Source organism: Acomys russatus, chromosome 13 (genome assembly GCF_903995435.1).
Source record: "Acomys russatus chromosome 13, mAcoRus1.1, whole genome shotgun sequence".
In the NCBI taxonomy this organism is placed as follows: domain Eukaryota; kingdom Metazoa; phylum Chordata; class Mammalia; order Rodentia; family Muridae; genus Acomys; species Acomys russatus.
The window spans coordinates 21,153,255-21,165,850 of record NC_067149.1 but is presented as its reverse complement, the minus strand read 5'-3'; positions in this window follow the sequence as shown (position 1 = coordinate 21,165,850).

The window sequence follows — 12,596 nt, the reverse complement described above, 5'->3', positions numbered from 1 at the left end:
TTCACCAGCATGTGCTGTCACTTCAGTTTTTTATCTTAGCCATTATGATGGGTGGAAGATGGAACCTCAGAGTTGTTTTGATTTACATTTCCCTGATGGCTAAGGACATTGAGCATTTCTTTAAGTTCTTCTCAGCTATTCAGTATTCTTCTGTTTAAAAGTCTGTGTAGTTCTGCACCCCATTTTTAAACTGGATTATTTGGTTTAGTGGTGTTTAATTTCTTGAGCTCTTTATATATTTTGGATATTAGCTTTCTATCAGATGTAGGGGTTGTGAAGATCTTTTCCCAGTCTGTGGGCTGTCGTTTTGTTCTGTTGACAGTGTCCTTTGCCTTACAGAAACTTTTCAGTTTCATGAGGTCCCATTTATTGATTGTTGATCTTAGTGCCTGGGCTGTTGGTGTTCTGTTCAGGAAATTGTCTCCTGTGCCAATGAGTGCAAGGCTCTTCCCTATGTTTTCTTCTAACAAATTTAGTGTGTCTTGTTTAATGTTGAGCTCTTTAATCCACTTGTACTGTGTTGGGGTTAAACAGTGGTAATCGATTAAATAGTATTTATTTTATGAAATTGGGTGCATCTGTGTTTGGTGCATCTGTTTAGAATTCTAACACTCTATTGATGGATTTTTTTCCCCTTTAGTGGCTATTAAGTGGCCCTCTTTACCTCTTCTGATTAGTTTTGATTTGAAGTCTGCTTTGTCTGATACTGAAGTAGCCATGCCTGTTTGTTTCCTACTTCTGTTTGCTTGGAACATCTTTTTCTATCCCTTTACCCCCAGGTGGGTACCATCTTTGATGGTAAGACGTAGTTCTTAGAAACTTCAAAAAGATGGGTCTTGCTATCCAAGCCTTTATAAATGACTCAACATTTCCCTCGAACAGCTTCTAATTCCCTTTCTGTTGTCTGTGTATTTCTAGTGTTTTAGGTACAGTATGTCATGGAGAGCTTCTTTTCTGGTCCTGTCTGTTTGGAGTTCTGTGTGCATTTGTACGTGAAGGGCATCTTTTTTTTCTCTAAGTTTAGGAAATGCTCTTCTATGATTTTATTGGAAATACTTGCTTATGCCTTTGCTCTGGTTTCCTTCTCACAAGATCTGAAGATTGCATCTTTTAATGATGTTCCATATATTGTGATCTATAATGATGCTGCGGGGGGGTACCATGGTGGGTCCATGCCAAAGTGCACCCCTTGAGGAATTATGCCAGTCAATAGCTCTGGTATAAAGGAGATTTATTGGGGTGGGGGAGTGGGGAGTGTGAGCCTGGAGAAGGGGTAGAGACAGTGAATGAGCCATGAGGGGGGCGGAGAGAAGGAGAGAAAGGGGGTGCTAGGACACACAGAGGGAAACAGTAAGAATGGGAACAAACATACAGAAAGAGAGAAAGGGGGAGGGAGAAAGAGAAAAAGATGGTTGGGGGGGGTCCTTTTATGGGCTGCATACACCACCTGTTGCACCTGGTGATGGCAGCAGGTAATGATGTAATATGTTGCTAGGTCCCTGAAGGTGGCCAGCAGAATTGCCTGCATACTAACACCAGATTTATTGTTCAACTTGCTCTTTATGGAATGCTCCAGTTCTGTCGCCGTGTTTTCCATCTCCAAGTCTCTGTTTTCTCTTCCATTAGCAAGGTTTTCCACTGAGGTTTTAATTTGGCTTGCTGGTTGTTTTCTTTTGTTTTGTTTTTCATTTCCAATATCATATCAGTCTGAATTTTCTTCAGCAATCCTGTCTATTTCCATGGCTTGGGTCAACTTCCTCATCTTGGTCATGTTCTCTTGGAGTGTAGTTATCTCTTCTTTGCATTGTTTGAATACACTTTTGAGTTATTTGGTGGCTCCTCAAAGTCATTTTCCTTAGGTCTGATTAAAGGGTTAGTGATGCATTTTTCAAAAATGACATTTGTATTTCTTCTTCGGGATTTAACACAGAGTTAATTTGTTGGTTGATCGAGTTTTTCTTTCTTTTGTATTTTTTGTTCTTAAGATTGTAGTTCCTTTCTGCACCCCCAGTGGCACTGTTTTCAGTGTTCAGTGGAAGACAAGTCCCAAGAGGGTTGTGGTGTCCTTTCTCTCTGTGGTACTTAGGGCTAGAGGCTCTATCTTCAGTGTTCTCTGAGCATCAGGTAATGTACCGTGTCAGCTAGGGCCTCCTACCTGGCTCTACAGACTTCCCTTTGAGTTGTGACACTCTCCACAAGCCTGAGGGTCTTCCCTGGTGTCAGATCTGATCCCCCTTCCTGCTTCCTCAGCGCCTCCCCTCGCCACATTCTACAGCTTGTTTGGAAGCCACTGCAAAACGTAGCGCTCCCCACCTACCAATAGACTTTACCTGAGTTCAGCATTGCTCTGCCTCCTGGGTCCTTAGCTCCACTGTACTGGGGCTGCTGGGAGATATGAAACTCCCACCTGGTTTTTTGAGACAACAATCTCTTACTGGCCTGGAACTGTCCAGATAGGCTGGCTAGCAAGTGTCTCCACTAAGGACCTGTCTCCACAGCACTGCAACCACAGGCACACACCACCAACCCAGGTTCTGAGGTTCAGATTCAGGTTGTCATATTTGTACAGAAAGCACTTTACTGACTGAGCTATTGCTCCAGCTGCAAAGGTACCTTCTTTGCACACTTTTACAACCGTAACAGAACCTGCTACCATGCTGTTTACGGAAACAACTGTCACCAACAGATGGTAGAGGAACGCCTATTCAATTGACTTTTATGTCAGGTCCAGGCCCTGGCAATGTTGAGCTGTTATTTGCTTTCATGTCTTCTGCCCAGAATAATAACAATCCTCGAAGACCCTAAGCCCAAAAACCAGGCTTCTTCTTCCTTGGGATATGTCTTTCAAAAGTTAAAATACATCTGAAATATGGTCCTAGTCTCTCTCATAAAAAAGTTTATTTCTGGTTTGGGTTCCTTGGGGTTTTAGTTCCTTTCTGTTTTACCAATTATAAATTTACCCTGCAAATCTGAAAGCCATCCTTGCTGTGACCCTGGGCACGTATTTTATCTCCTCGGTTCAGTGATCCAGCTAGCTTTACATCATTCATCATGAAGACAACTCATGAGAACAAAAAGTACCCGTTATTCAAAATGCAAGTAGAGAGCTATCCCCATTACAATGTAAATGAAAGAAAATGTAACCCAAATAGAAATGTACATCTTTATATGTAATTTATATGGGTTGACTTTACTTGGGCTTAGTATCAAATGCCCTTCGCACTGTTGGTGTGGTATCAATATGCTTGAGGAAGGGGCTCAGGTATAAGAAATTTAATTAGTAATTAATTCACATTTTCATTTACTAAATGTATAAGTCAAAGGACCAAATTCTTCCTTAAGCCTCTGAGTTCAGCTTGCAAATCTTGTTATTTTACTGATTGATCAGCTTAGTTGTTAGAAATTACCTTAAAAGGAATTCAATGAGAAAGAAGGAAAGGGGATGGATGGGTGGGGAAGTGGAGAGGATCTGGGGGGAGGGGTGGGGATATGGAGAGGATCTGGGGGGAGAGGGTGGAGAAGTGGAGAGGATCTGTGGGAAGGGGTGGGGATGTGGAGAGGATCTGGGGGGAGGGGTGGGGAAGTGGAGAGGATCTGGGAGGAGAGGGTGGAGAAGTGGAGAGGATCTGTGGGAAGGGGTGGGGATGTGGAGAGGATCTGGGGGGAGGGGTGGGGAAGTGGAGAGGATCTGGGGGGGAAGGGGTGGGGATGTGGAGAGGATCTGGGGGGAGGGGTGGGGATGTAGAGAGGATGGGGAGAGGGGTGGGGAAGTAGAGAGGATGGGGAGAGGGGTGGGGAAGTGGAGAGGATCTGGGTGAGGGGGTGGGGATGTGGAGAGGATCTAGGGGAAGGGAGTGAGGAAGTGGAGAGGATCTGGGGGGAGGGGAGAGAAGGAAAACTGTGACCAGAATACATTGCATGAAGAACAACTCATTAAAAATTTTGGAAGAGATTTATCTCATAATTTACGTCAATATATTTAATACAATATTTATATCTTCCGTGGGTTTTATTTCTCCCTAGTCTTTTAGTAATGTGACACAGCAAGTTATCTTTCTGAAAACTTAAGTGATTCTTTTAAATATAAGATGTAACTAATTAATTAGTTCTTTTAAACATTCCAAAATGGGCGTTTAACCTAACTTAATGAGGGATTTTGTTTGGTTTTGTGGCTGTTTCTTTTGAAACAGAGTCTTGTTATGTAATCCTGGTTTATCTTGACTTTGCAGTGGTCCTCCTGCCTCTGCTCCCTGGGTTTATAAGTATGCACCACCACATCCATCCACTTAGTATGAATTTTATGTAAAATCGAAGCCGAAATCAAGTACTCCATGGTATAGTTTAAGTAAGCTGTCGCTGAGTTTCAATGGTTTCAATCATGGCATTTGTGTCAAATATCAAATGTCCTAATGCTTTTTAATACAGGGGTCTTAATATGGTGGCTCTTATCCCTTTAAGCAATTTTATAGCTTAAATTTATTTCTGCATGAATGAAAATGATACTTTTTTTCAGCAGCATTTCAGTAGCTTCTGTAGACCCAGAGATGCCTCCTCGCCATCAGATATGGAGTGCCGGGCTACAAGTCTTCTGCTTACCTCTATGGGGGATACTATAGATGACCTCACACAAAGGTGACAGAAGCCTTTGTGATGCCTTTCCTAGTCCTACTTCAAATCCAGTGGCTCATAACACAGCTTCATTATCTTGGCGTTCTGGGTGCCAAAGATCCCCTTGTCTTTTCCAGTCTCTAGTAGCCTTTTGCTTAAGTCTCTTTCTTCATCTTTGAAACCAGAAGTGCCACACCTTCAAATCTCCTCTCTCACCACTTCTGATGTTCATCTACTTTTATCCTTCCTATGTGGACTTTTGTGATCACATTGATTCTACCAGGTGAGCCGGGAAAATCCATCTCAAGATCCTTCATTTAGTCATGTCTTCAAAGTCCCCTTTTGCAGTGGAAGATAACACAAAACCTTCAAAGACTGGCACAAGTATCTGTGTGTGACACAAGTGAACGTGTGTGTGTGTGTGTGTGTGTGTGTGTGTGTGTGTGTGTGATGTAAGAGTGTCTTACAGGCCATGGTTCAGCTAGTCCAACAATGGCTGTCTACCAATGGAGAGTGCAAGACTGCCGTCCTTGTTCAGTCCACAAGCCTGGATATCTCAGCTGGTCTTCAGTATAAATAAGAATCTCAAAAAAGTAGCTTCCAATACCAGTGAAGTAAGAATGAGGGTAAGCAGGCAACAAGCACGCTCTTCCTTCTTCCACGTTCTTTATATAGGCTGCCACCAGACACTGTGGCCCAGATTTAAGATGGATCTTCTTACCTCAGAAGAACTGGATTTAGAGTGGGTCTTCCCACTTAAAATAATTCAGTCAAGAAAAAAATTTCAGGTGTTCCCAGCCTCCTAGATTTTAGCTAACTCCAGATGTGGTCAAGTTGACATTCACGAATAACCATCACATATACACTGCCTTATTGTTCTGACTGCGTTCTACAGTCTGCTGCAATGTCTGGTTGGATTTTGCGTGTGCTTCTTATATGTAAGTATCTTCCTGCCTAGGTACCAAGACTTTGTTTGTTTTATTATGACATTTTTTTAATATAATTGCTATTGAGTCTTTAAGAATTTTATACATATATACAATATATTTACAGTATATTCACCACCCCAACTCTTTTATTTAATACCTCCTGGATCCACCCACTTCCTCCCCCCAACTTCATGTTTTGTTTTTTGTTTTATGTTTTGTTTTGTTTGAACCATTGAAGCCAACTTGTTCTATTATAAGGTTTTCCATTAGAATAAAGCCAATCTACCATGAACCATTCCTTAAAGAGAACTGACTTACCTTCACCCAAAAGCCATCAACTGTCAATGGATTCTAAGCTAGTGTGTTGGGGGATCATGAGTCCCTATGTCTCCACATTGAACTGTTAATTGGCTTAATGTTACGCAGGTCTTGTGCAGGCAACCGTAGCTGGTATGAGCTTATCAGTGCAGTTGTTCTGTTATGTTCAGAAGACACTATTTCATTCCAATTTGTCCTAAGTTATGACTCAATTTTTCTGCCCTTCTTTCGTGATGTATTGAGCCATTGGAGCAGGGGATATGATGTAGATATTCCATTTATGGCTAAGCACTCCACAGACACTTATTCTCTGCACTTTGACCAGTTGTGAGTTTCTGTGTTAATTAGCCTACACTGTATAAAGAAGCTTCTCTGTGAGACTTGATAGGCTGTGACCATATGGTGGGGGAGAAGGTCCCCTTCTGTCACAGACCTAGGAGAAAGGAACAGGGTGAAAGAGCGAGGGAGGGAGGAATAGGAGGAGACAAGCAAGGGGATTCCAATTGAGATGTAATCTGAGCAAATTAATAAAAAATGAACTATAAAAAAGAAATATATATAGTGTATATGAAGAATAATATTACATTTGAAGTCTATACCACTGTATCTAGAATTAAACTTATTTTGCATCTTTATACAAAAAAAAAAAAGAAGCTTCTCTGATGAGGATGAAGTCTGAATTAATCTATGGGTAGAAGCATTTGCATTTCAAGGTTAGTTTGATATTATGTTCATTTAGTAAAATAATAGTAGGTTCATGCCTGGGGCCTGTAAGCTCCCCAGCAATAAATCTGAAGAAGCCAATATGGAGAATAAAACCTGTAAAGCATGCATTTCCTCCTGTGTATCAGGCCTTAAAACTAATCTGTAGTGGTTGGCTATTCCAATAACACCCACACCACTCTTGCACCCACAGGCATATCTCACAAGGCTGGTTGTTATTGTAGCTCAAAATGCTGACAATTGGATAAGATGGCTGAGGACTTTTCTCCCTCAGAGGCCTGCACAGCACCTTCTAGTACTGTGAAATCTATCCAGGTAGGAATGCAGCCAAGAAAACAGGAATAATAGGGAGGAGAGGGATGGAAGATTAGCGCAAAGGAGGGGTGGTGTGAAAGATAACTAGCAGTAAAGATGTTTAAGAAAGTCATATGAAAGCCTACTATTTTATAGGCCACACACACATATTTAATTAGAATTACTTTACACAGAGAATAGTTCTTCTTCAGTCCACAGGCTGCCAATCAAAAAAAACCCAAAAAAAACAGTAGGATGCTTCTCCTTGGATCATAGGTGCGCTGGAATTGCCCAAAATAAAACAGGCTATTGCCACTGATATTTTTTGTCCACCAGAACTTGATAGTAAGTTTCCACTGCTGGAGACACCACAAACTTTGGTTATAGAACATGAAAAAATTAAGGTAGTACTGGGTCCAGAGACTTTTGAACTTGATAGAATTCTACATTCTTTCATATACTTTCCAAGGCATAGAATTCTTAAGGATATTAAGGGATGGTCCAGTATATGCTAGATGTCTTTTGTTGTTTTGTCTGTCCTGATGTCAAGGCTTCGAAGGCCTTTTATGACATGGTGCCTTTTAGGACATGGACAGTTATTAAGTATAGAAACTCCCATGGGTATATACAGCAGCAGAGCCTTCATTAATCTGAATGACCTAAGAGACCCCCAGTACTTACTTCTTAGCTTCGTAACAGCAGGTGCACATCTTTGGGTCTTCTGGGCCCCATCATAAGCAAAGCAAACCATAAGACCTCAAAAGGATCTTTGGGGTTTCCTGAACATACCCAGTTAGTAGGGAAGGAGCCCAGAATCACCCTGACAGGCCCCCTCAGAAACCTTAGGCCCACTCCAGAGGCACACGTTTTAGGCCATCTTTATCCCCACAGTGTAGTGAGCTGGGCAGTATGAGCTCTTTCATCCTGTCACTCTGTTACTTTGCTTTGGTTTACAGTGAGTGTGCAGCACCTGACTCCCCACACTCTCCACCTGAGGACTGACTTGTAGTCCTTAGGGAAATTACAGGTCCAACTCCCTTTCTCCTCATATGAAACCAGGAAACTGTCCAGCAATCACCTGGGATTCCTGAAATGCCTCTCTCCATGTAAATGAGGCATCTTAGTACCTTAGCCCACCAGCCAATGATCTATACCCACATTGGATATCCCTACCCGCTTCCCAAAGTTATAACCCTTCTCCACCCTGAATAAAACGGATCTGCCTTCTTTGAAGCTGTTCCTGAAAGTCATACTTGAGAGGCTTCAAACTCCCCATCCTTAATCCCTGCTCTCTTTTCCCTCGTGGTCCTACATCAGCCAACATTCCCCAAGGACAAGCAGGGTCATAAAATGTAATGAAACAAACACCATAGACTTGGTGGCTTTGAATTACAGAGATGCATTTCTTAGTTGTAGAGATTTGGAAATTGGAGATTAAGATATCAGAAGATTCTCCTCGTTCTGACCCCATACAACAGAAGGGTGAGGAGTCTCTCTGCCTTTTATAGATTCATTAATACTATTCATAAGGGCCCTTCCCCCCATGACCTGATCACTTTCCCAGAATCCCAACTCCTATAGCATCTCTTTGAAGGTGAAGATCTCTAGATACAAATGGGGGGAGGGGGAGAGCAGCAGCACAGACATTGTACCTGCAGCTGTCCTGGTTAACCTTATTTGTCAACTTGACACAGCCTGGTCACCTGAGTAAAGAAGCCTCATTTTAAGGGTTGCCTAGATCAGGCTGGTATGGGGGCATGTCAGTGATGAATTAATTTGATTATTAATCGGTATAGGAAGGCCCACGCTCCGTGGGTGGCACTATTCTTTAGGCAGGTGGTCCTGGGATCATACATACATACATATATACATACATACATACACACACAAATATATGTGTGTATACACACACACACACACACACACACACATACACACACACATACATATCCAAGTATTATCTGTGTATGAACCAGGGAAAGAGTCAGGGAACAAGGCAGCAAGTAATGTTCCTGTGCCATTTTTGGTCCAGATTCCTGTCATGAGTCCCTGGCTTGACTCCCTCAGTCGCAAACTATGACCTCAAGTGTAGGATGCAGTGAAACCTTTTTCCCTTGAGTTACTTTTCATTTTGGTGTTTATCATAGGAGCAGAAGGAAAGGCGAGCAAGAGCCATGCTTGTCTGCCTCCTGTTGCTGTGCAAGACACTGACCAAAACCAGCTTGAAGAGAAAGATTATTTGGCTTGTTGGTTTCACTCTGTTGTGAAGGAAAGCCAGGGCCGGAAGCCAAGGCAGGGCCTGAAACAGAGAGCACGCGAGTATGGTGTTTACTGGCTTGCTCAGCTCTCATTTTTAACTACCCAGCACCACCTGCCTAGGGGTTATGGGCCCTCTCACAATATTGATCAAGACAATGGCCCCTCACACATGTAAATAATGCTAGTCTGATTGAGGGAGGCAATTTCCAAAATTAAGATTCCCTCTTCCTAGGTGACTCTAGCTTGTGTCATTGACAAACCCAACACAATAGCAGACTTTATGGTGGTTAATTTTTGTGTTAATTTTGAATAGGCTATAGGATACAGTTTAGGGGTCAAGTAGCAGTCTCAATGTTGCTATAAAAGTATTATTTAAATGTGTGGCTTTACATTTAAACCAAAACAGAGTAAAACGGGTTACCCTCCATCCAGCTTTATTTAATCAGCAGAAGACATTTAGAGAAAAAGACCATGGTTCACCATTAAGTTAGAAATTCTGCCTCCAGAATCAAGAAGCAACACTGTTGCTATTCACACCAACTCTAACAGCAGGGAAGGCGCTCCTTTATAAACTCTGTAACATTGTGTAGCTTGTAAACTTTGTAAACCACCAAGGCGTGCAAGTGGCTAGGCTCTGTCCCCAGATTTCCTTCACAACCCCCAAGGGACTTTTAAAAAATATTTTCTAACATGTCAGGAGAGTGGCCAGGCCCCACCCTCCAAGAAAAAAAACCCCACCAATCCCTGATCTTGTCTAAAAGACCAAGCCACATAATCCGTCCAATCCCAGGTCACCCTGGAAAATCCCCTGCCCCCCAAGAAGTCCTGTTTAACCCTGGGTTCTGCCCAGTTCTCTGCTGCTTTTTGGAGACAGCTACTCTCCTGGGTTTTTCCCTCCCAATACATCTCGTATGTGATGTTTTTTGTGTGGTGTGACTTTGTGACTTTCCTTGGCTCCTGGTTGCCAGGGTACCTTTCAGAACAGAGCATACTATAACATTTTTCTGGGGAGACCCGCCCCCCCCCAGCCAAAGCAGAGCCATAACATTTTCATTAGGGAACATGCCCCCCACCCCCACCGCCAGAGCAGAGCTGAAGGACTTGCATTGGGGAAACTTGGGCGGCAGCTGGAGCAGATCTTCTGTAGGGGAAGCCTTTCCCTTCAGAGCTGAAGCGCTTACAGACATGACCTCCACACTGTCGCTCCAGCTGAACACCCTCCTGCAGTGCAGATTTCAGCTGCCAGGTTCAACTGTCCTGAGTCAACGCCCCTCCCCCACCTCCCCATCAATGCTATATAGATCGATACAGAAGTGTGTGTGTCTCACCTCAAAGGGAGATAAGAGATTCTGGAGTCAATTATGAGTGACCACAGCCTAGGAATGTAGATTTAGGTTACCCCAAATTCCATGTTACAAGTTGGAAGCTGTTTCATGAACTTTTTATAGTAAGGAGGGAACCCTCCCCCAAGGGATCCCAGATCCTCACCCCAAAGACCCCAGTATGCTTGCCCAGTCCAGCTCTATGACAGGCTCCAGGTTTTCACTTTGCCTAGCTAGGCCAAGTTTCTAACAATTTCTGGAAAAACCGCAAGTTATGGACAGCTAGTCAGCTTACAGGACAAAATAACTAGATGCCGTGTTTTTACTACTTCATGGCCTTGGTAAAGGACATGACTGGCCGCATCCAATCAAATTAAAGGCCACTTCCTGAGTAAGAGTGACTCAAAAGGTAAGGTCCCCAGTAACCAAAGAAGCAGCCAATCCTAAATCCCCTCCTACACTCTGACTCTCTTCTGACCAATCAATTAAGGTTTGCCACAAATCCCTCTGTCTATAAATTAAGCCTGTGTTCTCATTTTGGGGTCACCCTCTAGAGGAGAGAGGCTATCCCAGCATGCTAGAATAAAAAGAAATCTCCTGCTTTTGCCCACTGCCTTGGGGTCTTTCTTCAGCACATCACCCGCACCATAACAAGTGATAAAACACAGAGAAGTCACAAAGCAATGTGCCTCTCAAATATATTGGCAGATACGTCAGGTAGGAAGTTACAACAAATTTGAGAAATCTCACCTATGGGCGTCAGATGCTGCGTGATGAGCCTTAGTGTTCTGCTTTATGTTACTATAAACTATGGTTTTGTTAAGCCATTCCAAGTAGTCTTTATCTGTTAGTCAGAGGATGTCAGGTCTGACCCAGAGGTGGGCAAGGGATGGCTATTCAGGGGCCTAAAGATAGCTCAAGGTGAATTGTACTTGGGCTCTGAACCCGACTGTTCCCACTTCTACCTCACTGAAACTCTAAAAGTCCTTCAGCATGCGCAGATACAGCCCCTTTCCAGGAGAGCTAGAGACAGATATGGGTGGGCGTCGCTTGTGTCTCTCAATACTGTTGGTTCTGTCTATGAAGCTCCTGGCAATGATTCACACAGCACAGGATGGACCAGGGTTCATTTTGATTCCAGAGGGTGCCATGCACCCCAAACCCCCAATTCCAAAAACCCTCATGACACCTTTGAGCTACATCTGCCAAAGATGGGGGAACTGAACTGACAAAGTCAGTGTAAGTGAGCCCCGAAGTCACTGTGCCTAAAACAAAGCTGAGAGGCAGCATGAAGCTGGAGGCAGATGACCCCCCCCATCCCCACCCCACCCCGGCCCCCGCACACATGTCCTGACATACTGGCCTTCACACCTGCAGCCTCCTCACAGGAAGCAGAGCAAACAGAGAACCCTGTGCTTCATGTGATCACACGGAAGAAGAGAGAACTGCTACTCAGAGAACATTTCCTGCACTTCTAGACTGTTCTGCAATAGAAACTAACAGGAAAAAAAAAAAAATACACGCTCCCAGGAACTCAAGAAAAAGTGATTTTTCTAGTTAGTTAGCTAGGATTGCTGCCTTTATTCACTTGCTCCTTTTGGCTTCAGCTTTAATACAGTTTAGAAGTTATTAGAAAAGCCTTCCTGGTGTCCTTCCAGCCTGCTTTTTGGTACAGAAAGGTCCAGCAGAAAGTGCAGGCTCATTTGCACCCCTCAGGGATGGGAGGGAGGTAAACATTCCTTGTCCAAGAAAAGATCCAAGCTCTTCACTCCGCACCTGCTACAGGGAAGAACCCCGCGGCTGGTAAGTAGCCCCTTCTTGTCTCTCTGAGGTGAGGGCTGTTTTCTGTCTCCCCGTAGGTAGGAAGTACAGCCTTAAAGCAATTGCTTGGCTAGTTCAACCTAACCCTGGGGTTAGCAAATCCATGCTTCACCTACAATCTACAAAATATTTGCTTTGTAGTTGTCCTTGAAGCCCAAGTGGGACTAATGGCTTTAACTACCACCCAACATGTTTCAAAGTGATTTCCCACACCAGGAAGCCATTGTCAGCTTTCCCCAAACACTTAATTGGTACAGGATGTGAGCCATTCTAAAAGACACACTTCTGGGTTCAGACTCAATCATGGCTTCAGGAGGGGCTG